The 7,946-nt window shown below is 39.9% G+C and overlaps 1 non-coding gene across 1 annotated transcript; it reads left to right on the top strand.

Annotated features, from left to right (window-relative positions):
• Positions 1-1,059: 1,059 nt before the first annotated feature.
• Positions 1,060-1,152, top strand: LOC116104297. Its single transcript, XR_004123805.1, has one exon. It is a non-coding gene; the product is annotated as a small nucleolar RNA SNORD116 (small nucleolar RNA).
• The last annotated feature ends 6,794 nt before the right edge of the window (positions 1,153-7,946 follow it).

Here is a 7,946-nt window from a genome sequence, read left to right as displayed (position 1 = left end):
AATATAAATTAAAATTAATTATATAATTAAATTTTATAAAAAATATAATTATAAAACTATTAATACCTTGACCAAAGTAATTTATAAAAGGAAAAGTTTATCCTAGTGTGTGACTCCAGAGATTAAATCCATAATCATGGGGAGACATGACAGAGACAAGGAAGAGTGAACAGAAGTGTGGCAAGGACATAAATTTTTTTTAATTAGATATTTTCTTTATTTACATTTCAAATACCCTCCGGAAAAAAAATTGTCCCCTCCTCCCTCCCACTGCTCAACAACCCACCTTCTCCTGCTTCCTGACCCTGGCATTCCCCTACGCTGGGGCATAAAACCTTCACAGGACCAAGGGCCTCTCCTCCCATTGATAACTGTCTAGGCCATCCTCTGCTACATATGCAGCTGTATCCATGAGTCCCACCACGTGTACTCTTTGGTTGGTGATTTAGTCCCTGGGAGCTCTGAGGGTACTAGTTAGTTCATATTGTTGTTTGTCCTAAGGGGCTGCAAACCCTTCACCTCCTCGGGTCCTTTCTCTAGCTCCTTCATTGGGGACCCTGTGCTCAGTCCAATGGATTGCTGTGGGCCTCTACTTCTGTATTAGTCGGGTACTGTCAGATCCTCTCAGGAGACAGCTATATCAGGTTCCTGTCAGCCAGCACTTGCTGAAATCCACAGTAGTGTCTGGGTTTGGTGATTGAATATGGGAAGGATTCCCAGGGGGAGCAGTGTCTGGACTGTCCTTCCTTCAGTCTCTACTCCATAGTTTGTCTCTGCAACTCCTTCCATGGGGGGTATTCTGTTCCCCCTTTTAAGAAGGAATGACGTATCCACACTTTGGTCTTCCTTCTTCTTGAGTTTCTTGTAGATTGTATTTTGGGTATTCTGAGCTTTCAAAGCCACTTCCTATATAATTTCTTTGTTTTGTATACTTAGTGGCTTTACTATAATAGGTTTTTCTTCCTAGTCCTATCTATTTAATGTTATGTATACCTCTTGTACCTGGGTGAGCATCTTTTTACATTTAAGAAAATTTTCTGACTTTATTAAAAATATTTTTGATCAATGATGATTCCCAGTCAAACATTCCTTGGAAAAGCTGAACAAAATGAGTGAAAACTCAGTACTGCAAAAAAAAAAAAAAGGGGGGGGGCTGCTGAGATGGCTCAATGTGTAAGAGCACCGACTGCTCTTCCAAAGGTCCTGAGTTCAAATCCCAGCAACCACATGGTGGCTCACAACCATCTGACACCCTCTTCTGGTGTGTCTGAAGACAGCTACAGTGTACTTAACATTTAATAATAATAAATAAATAAATATTTAAAAAATATTTTCTATGCCTTCATTGTGGCATTTATCTATGGCCATCATTCACAGATCTGGTGTCCAAAATATTTTGTGTATTCTGTTCATATGATTTTACATTTATCATTGATTATGACTGAATCATCTCATTTATATACCTTATGTTCAAGTCCAACTGTTTTGTCTTCCATGTAATCTATTCTGTTGGTGAAGATCTCAAATGATATTTTATTTGATTTAGTAAAATATTTGCTTCTGGAATCATTTTAATTTGGTTTCTCTTTAGAATTTCTATCTTCTGGAGTCATTTTAATTTGGTTTCTCTTTAGTATTTCTGTCTCATTGTTGAATTCTATTTATGTATCTTGAATTGACTTACTTAATTCCTTCTTGTCTGTGTTCTCTTCAGATTAGTTCAGGAGCTCATTTCTGTCTTAGGTTAATATTGCTGTGATGAAACACCATAATCAAAGCAGCCCGGGAAGGAAAGTGTTTATTTTGCTTATGCTTTAACATCACTGTTTACCAATGGATATCAGGGTGGGAACACAAACAGGGATGGATTCTGAAAGCAAAAGATCATGCAGAAGCCATAGAGGAGTGCTGTTTACTGGCTTGCTCTGGTGTTCCATCTCACCCTCAGACAGAAATTGGTACCAAGAGAGTCAGGCATTGCTGTGACCAACCTGACTATGTGTTTTTGCTAGGATTGTGGAAGGATGTAGGCACTTTGGACTAGAAAATCCATTGAGTGTTCAAAGTTTGATGAGCTGTTCTGTGGGAGCTTGGAAGATAAAAGTGTTGAAAGAAATACATGCTGTGGAGGCCTGGCTTGTGATGTTCAGAGGAAAGTTTGAGACTGTATCAGGACCGTTGTGTATTTTGAGTTAAGAATTGGGTTCTGATGAGCTGGGCCTGAAGAATCAGCTGTGATTAACAAGAGACCAGAAACATTAAATTGAAACCTTTATTGGTCATCTGGAGCTGAAAAATTAGCAGTGATTAAGAAGAGACCAGCATCATCAAGACAAAGTCTTCTAGGAATTGTTTCATAAGCACACTGAAGATGAATTCCAGAGCCAGTCAATGTTGTACCTCATGCTGGCAGCTGAACTTGGTCATGTTTTGTTAGGGGTTTCCAAGGTAGTAGTGGTTTTGAAGGCATGAAGTGGTCAAGGAGAGCAGTTGAGGGCTGGCACTGTGAGAGGCCAGGAGAAGCCACTTGGTGAAGGTGCAGCCTCGGTAACAGTTAAAGGCACAGGATTAAAGAAAGAGGTCATGTAGATACGTTTAGACTTGACACCATGAACACAACCAAGGAGAGGTTGTTGGTAAAAGTACAGCTCAGTTGCAGAAGAAGACCCTAGCTTGTTGGAGATCCCTGGACAATAGGGTGACCACCAAGAACACCAGTAGCTGTGGAGTACAGCCAGCCAATAAGCAACACTCCTCCATGGCATCTACATCAGCTTTTCTTCCTAGGTTCCTGCCCTGTTTGAGTTTCTGCCATGATTTCTTTCAATGATAAACTATGATATGTAAGTGCAAGTCAAAAAAAAAACCCTTTCTTTTTAGGTTGCTTTTGGACATGGTATTTTTACCACAGCAATAGAAACTCTATCCTGGGTGGGGTTCACAATCCTCTATTCTTATGGGTGCACATTCTTTTTTTGGTGAAAATGTATGCTGCAAGCAGGAGGAGTACCATGAGCAAAGACAACAGCTGGGGTGCACATGCAGGATGCTAGTATGTGCTATGGGCAAAGGAAGTGTCTTCATTCCTTACCAGCTGGAGTAAATGTATAGGAATGTGTACGAGGGTCAGCGGATTCCAAGTTCTCTATTAGAGAGTGTTGGAAGTTCAGTGTGTGCCAAAAACATTCATATATGCTCTGGCTTCACAAAACCAGGATAGACAGACACAGAGATGTGAAATATTTTACTAGGGACAGGGCCCCACATCTTCTAGCTTCACTAGTTAAGGTATTTGCAGTGTGGCAGGAATATACAGAGCATGGGCTCTAGTGATAATTTGGGAATTTTGGTTTCTTTTTAAAAACACAGAAATAAGAATATACTTTTATTTTAATTCTGGGTGTTATGAGGTGGGGCTGCTTCAGACTGACCACAGCAGCTAACTATGATTTGTCTCATACATGGGCATGAATTTTCCAGCAGCAGATAGTTTCTACAATGGTGTTATGTTTGGAATTCTGGGGACATTTTAAAAGATAGATAAATGGTAAGGCTCTGAGAGGCATGCTGGGTCATTGGTTGATTTCTGTTGATTGTGGTTTGTTAAGTTGTCATGCACAAAGAAACAAGAAGAAATTAGATATTTTGGTTGCAAAAATCAAACTTGTCTCAAAGAACTCAGCATCCCTAATCAGCAGGAAGTAGTATAAAGATAATGCCATTTCCTTTCAACCCTATCCTTTTTTTTTTCCTCCTACCCAGTATTAGAGGATTGAAAGCTTGGTAGAAAATGAATGGAGAAGTGTAGGAGAAAGAAGAACCCACAAAATATCAAAAGACAGCTACAATGGGCTTTTAACAGATACAATACAATAAAGACATTATTCAGAGTACTAAAAGGAAAACACAGCAAACGACGACAACAAAAAACCTTCTGATGCACATGGAACAAAAAAGATAAATTTCAATTTCCTGACCCTCTGTAAATTTCCCCTGTCTCCTCCCACACCTGGTCCTGCCCCAATTTCCCCACTTCCTCCCAAATTCCTCTTTCCCTCTACCTCCTGTGATTATTTTGCTCCCCATTCTAAGTAGGACTGAAGCATCCACATTTTAGTTTTCCTTCTTCTTGAGCTTCATATAGTCTGTGAGTTGTATCGTAGATATTCTGAGCTTTTTGCCTAATATCCACTTAACATTAAGTACATACCATATGTGTTCTTTTGTGACTGGGTTACCACCTGAGGGTAGACACTAGAAAATCCCCGATGCCAGGAAAGCAAGAGGCTCCCAGGACCCAAGGGGATTGGCATTAGCTGAAATATCCAACAAAGCAAGGATGGGAGAGGACCTTTAGAGACTATATCCAGAGGTTAGGAACAGCCAAACACCCATCTCAAAAATATTAACACAGAATTGCTTCTGTCTAAAGGAAATATAGGGACAAAGAGTGGAGCAGAGACTGAAGAAAGGCCATCCAGAGGCTGTCTCACAGGGGAATCCATCCCATATACAGACACCAAACCAAGTCACTATTGGTGATGCTAAGAAGTGCTTGCTTATAGGAACCTGATATAACTGTTTCCTGAGAGGCTCTACCAGAGCCTTACCAATACAGATGTGGATGCTTGCAGCCAATCATTGGAATGAGCGCAGGGTCCCGAATGGAAGAGTTAGGAGAAGGACTGAAGAAGCTGAAGGGGTTTGCATACTCATAAGCAGAATAACAATATTAACCAACCAACCCCCCTAGAGCCCCCAAGGACTAAACTAGCAACCAAAGAATACACATGGAGGGACCCAAGGCTCCAACTGCATATGAAGCAGAGGACTGTCCTATTGGCATCAATGTGAGGAAAGACCCTTTGTCCTGTGAAGACTCTATGGCCCATCATAGGAGAATGCTAGGTCAGTGAGGCAGGAGTGGGTGGATGGGTGGGGAAGCACCTTCATAGAAGCAGGGAGGAGGGAATGGGACAGGGAGTTTGTGGGTGGGAAACATGGAAGGGGGATAACATTTGAAATGTAAATAAATAAAATAACCAATTAAAATGCTAATTAAAAAATAAAATAATTTCCACAGTCATTCTTAAAAAAAAAAGGTAAACTGTTTTTTTTAGGTTCTTAAAATTGGTGAGTAGAAGGTCTGTAGAACTTGTGATCTCCTTTTTATGCTTTGTTGAGCCTGTGCTGGGCAAACATCTGATGCCCATCAAACTGTCTTCATTTTAGTCATTCCTCTTCTGTGTGTACTTGGGGACCTCTATTGGCCACCCTAAATTCTCCTGTCTGTCGGGTAGACATGTTCTTCTACCTTCCCACTCACTAGATCATGTTCCCTAATTGTTGAATGTTCTAGATTGGAGGTATCTCCTACATAGATTGTGAAAGGAAAAAGCAGCCACAATACTGGAAACAGTACAAGTGAAGGGCTTCTATTTGTGTTTCCAAAACCCACTTAGAATTAGCCACTCAACTAGAGAGACATAGCTGTGGATGCCAAATACTATGCAGGAGATTTGTAGTTTTGAGATGCTACAGCAGTGGGTGGCAGATAGGTGGCAGTGAAGGTTGATTTGCCACTAACCTCATATTCAGGCTATTAAATGCCAGAATTATTTTCAGTGGCTGAGGTTTTTCTCTTGGCCACAGAAGGTAGAGCTTCAGTACTCTATTGATTGCCTGAGCTATGGTGTCTGACCCATGTAATTGTTAACATTTCAGAATCTTCCCTTTGTACTCTTTAGTGCTGCCCCCTGGGCCACCCAGAACTGCAGCAGCCATGGAGTAGAGCCATCCAGTAAGCAGCACTCCTCCATGGCTTTATTGCCTTTGGATTGTGACAAGTTAAATTTAGACCTTTGCACTACTGATTGTAGAAGCAACCTAGCTTAATTTTTTTTTTGCAAAATTTAAAAACATTTCAAATTAAAATATAATTGCATCACTTCCCCCTTCCTTTGCACCCTCTTCCTCTGAACCCCTCTCTCTGGAACCCCTCTCATGTGCACCTCAACTCTTGGAGATATATATATATATATATGTATATATATATATATACATATATATATATGTATATAAATTTTTAAGATGCAAGCTCCCTCAAAATTATATCTAGCTACTGTCTTCCAACTCATAGAATAATAAGAGATTTTTGCTCTCCTATTAAGTTATATGTCAGAGGCATCACTGTCTCACCAAACTCAGAACTAGCTATGAATTATGATGCTTTTAGAAATGACAAGACTTCTAGGTTTTTGGTGTGTTTGTTTGTTTGTTTGTTTCCAAAAGTGCCTGACTTATTGTTTGAATGAAACATGAAACTATGGCTTCCTGTACTCTACAAGGAGTTATATGATGTTTTTGATTTGTCTTATTTCTTTTTTTTTTTAAATCTCTTCTCTTTAACTCTGCTCTTTTTTCTCCTCTTCTATTTTTTCCTGTTCTGTTGCTAGCCTAATGGATTTACTTTTTCTCTTTTTCTCTCTGGAATAAAATTGAGTCTACAGATGATACTCCAAGAGAAAATAATTACAAGTACAGTTTCTCAGAACTAAAATTGCAGGGATTAGATTTTCACAAAAATATCTCCTATGAGTTCTCCAATGAGTGTTCTTCAGCATACTTGTTTTGTCAAACTGAAAATACCATTTTCTCTTAGAAGTTCTACACACTGATGGACCATCAGTTCTCATAAAAAAGGTGAAGGTTCCTGATAGATTTTTACAACTTTTTCTTTTTTTATTGTGTATTTTCTTTATTTACATTTCAAATATTATCCCTTTTCCGAGTTTCCTTCCTTCCTGGAAATACCCTATCATATCCTCCATCCCCCTGCTTCTATGAGGGTTTTCCTCCACCCACCCACCCACTCCCACCTCCCTGCCCTCGATTCCCCTACACTGGGGCATCTCTTGAGCTTTCCCCTCTCATTGGTGCATGACAAGGCCATCCTCTGGTGCATATGCAACTGGAGTCATGTGTATTCCTTTGTTGAAGGCTTATTCCCTGGGAGTTTTGGGGGGGTCTGGTTGGTTGATATTGTTGTTCTTCTTAGGAGATTTTTACATTTTAAGCCACCTCTCACATATACACACAAAATTCCGTCTCTTTTAGAAATGTCTAGCTTTCTTGTTTAACTTTGTTTTATTTTGTTTTTGAGGGAATTTTGCTGTATAGCTCAGACTATCCTTGAACTTGCCCTTTTCTTGGCTCAGCCTCTCAAGTACTGAGAGTATTCGCATATGCCATAATGTCCTTGAAAGAGTTTGAGTTCTTAATATTGTAAGTAAATGAAAGGTGCTTGGTTTGAGGTTCAAGGTGAAACTAAGGCAAATTATCCTCTTGAATAATATACAGAGTGATTGTTCTGTAGAGTTGTCAACAGCTAGGGTCATCTGGGAAGAGAAAAGCTCATTTGAAGAATTCCCTCATTCTATTAGTCTGTAGGCAACTCTATGAGGGAATTGTCTTCTTTACTGATTTGCGTAGGAGGACCGAGCCTACTGTAGGTGGTGCTCCTTGGGCAGGTGGTCCTTGGTTGTACAAATGAGCAAGCTAAGTGAGCCATGAAAAGCAAAGGAATAAGCCTTCTTCCATGATCTCTACTTCAGTTTCTACCTAGAATTTCCTGCTTCAGTTCTTGCCCTAGCCCAAGCCCAAACAATGAGATAGTTAATAATGGCATTACATTGTTTATTCAGATGACTCGGAGAAGATTAGAATGCTGTTCCACAGTGGAAAGAGGAATACGGGCGCAGTGTAAGAGATAGTTGAGGGCATCACTTGCTGTTTCTATACTCTGTGATTAAGGACAATGGGAAACTATAAAAACTCAATCCAGCCATAATGATAAATGATCTAGACCTTCAGGAATAAAGATGTGGATCATGTTTCTCAGTGAAGAACCAAGAGTCTATGAGGTGATTGCTGTGAGTGGAAGTAAT

Source organism: Mastomys coucha, unplaced genomic scaffold (genome assembly GCF_008632895.1).
Source record: "Mastomys coucha isolate ucsf_1 unplaced genomic scaffold, UCSF_Mcou_1 pScaffold21, whole genome shotgun sequence".
Lineage (NCBI taxonomy): Eukaryota > Metazoa > Chordata > Mammalia > Rodentia > Muridae > Mastomys > Mastomys coucha.
The sequence above is the reverse complement of the archived record's forward strand: the minus strand, read 5'-3'. Positions and strand labels throughout refer to the sequence as shown.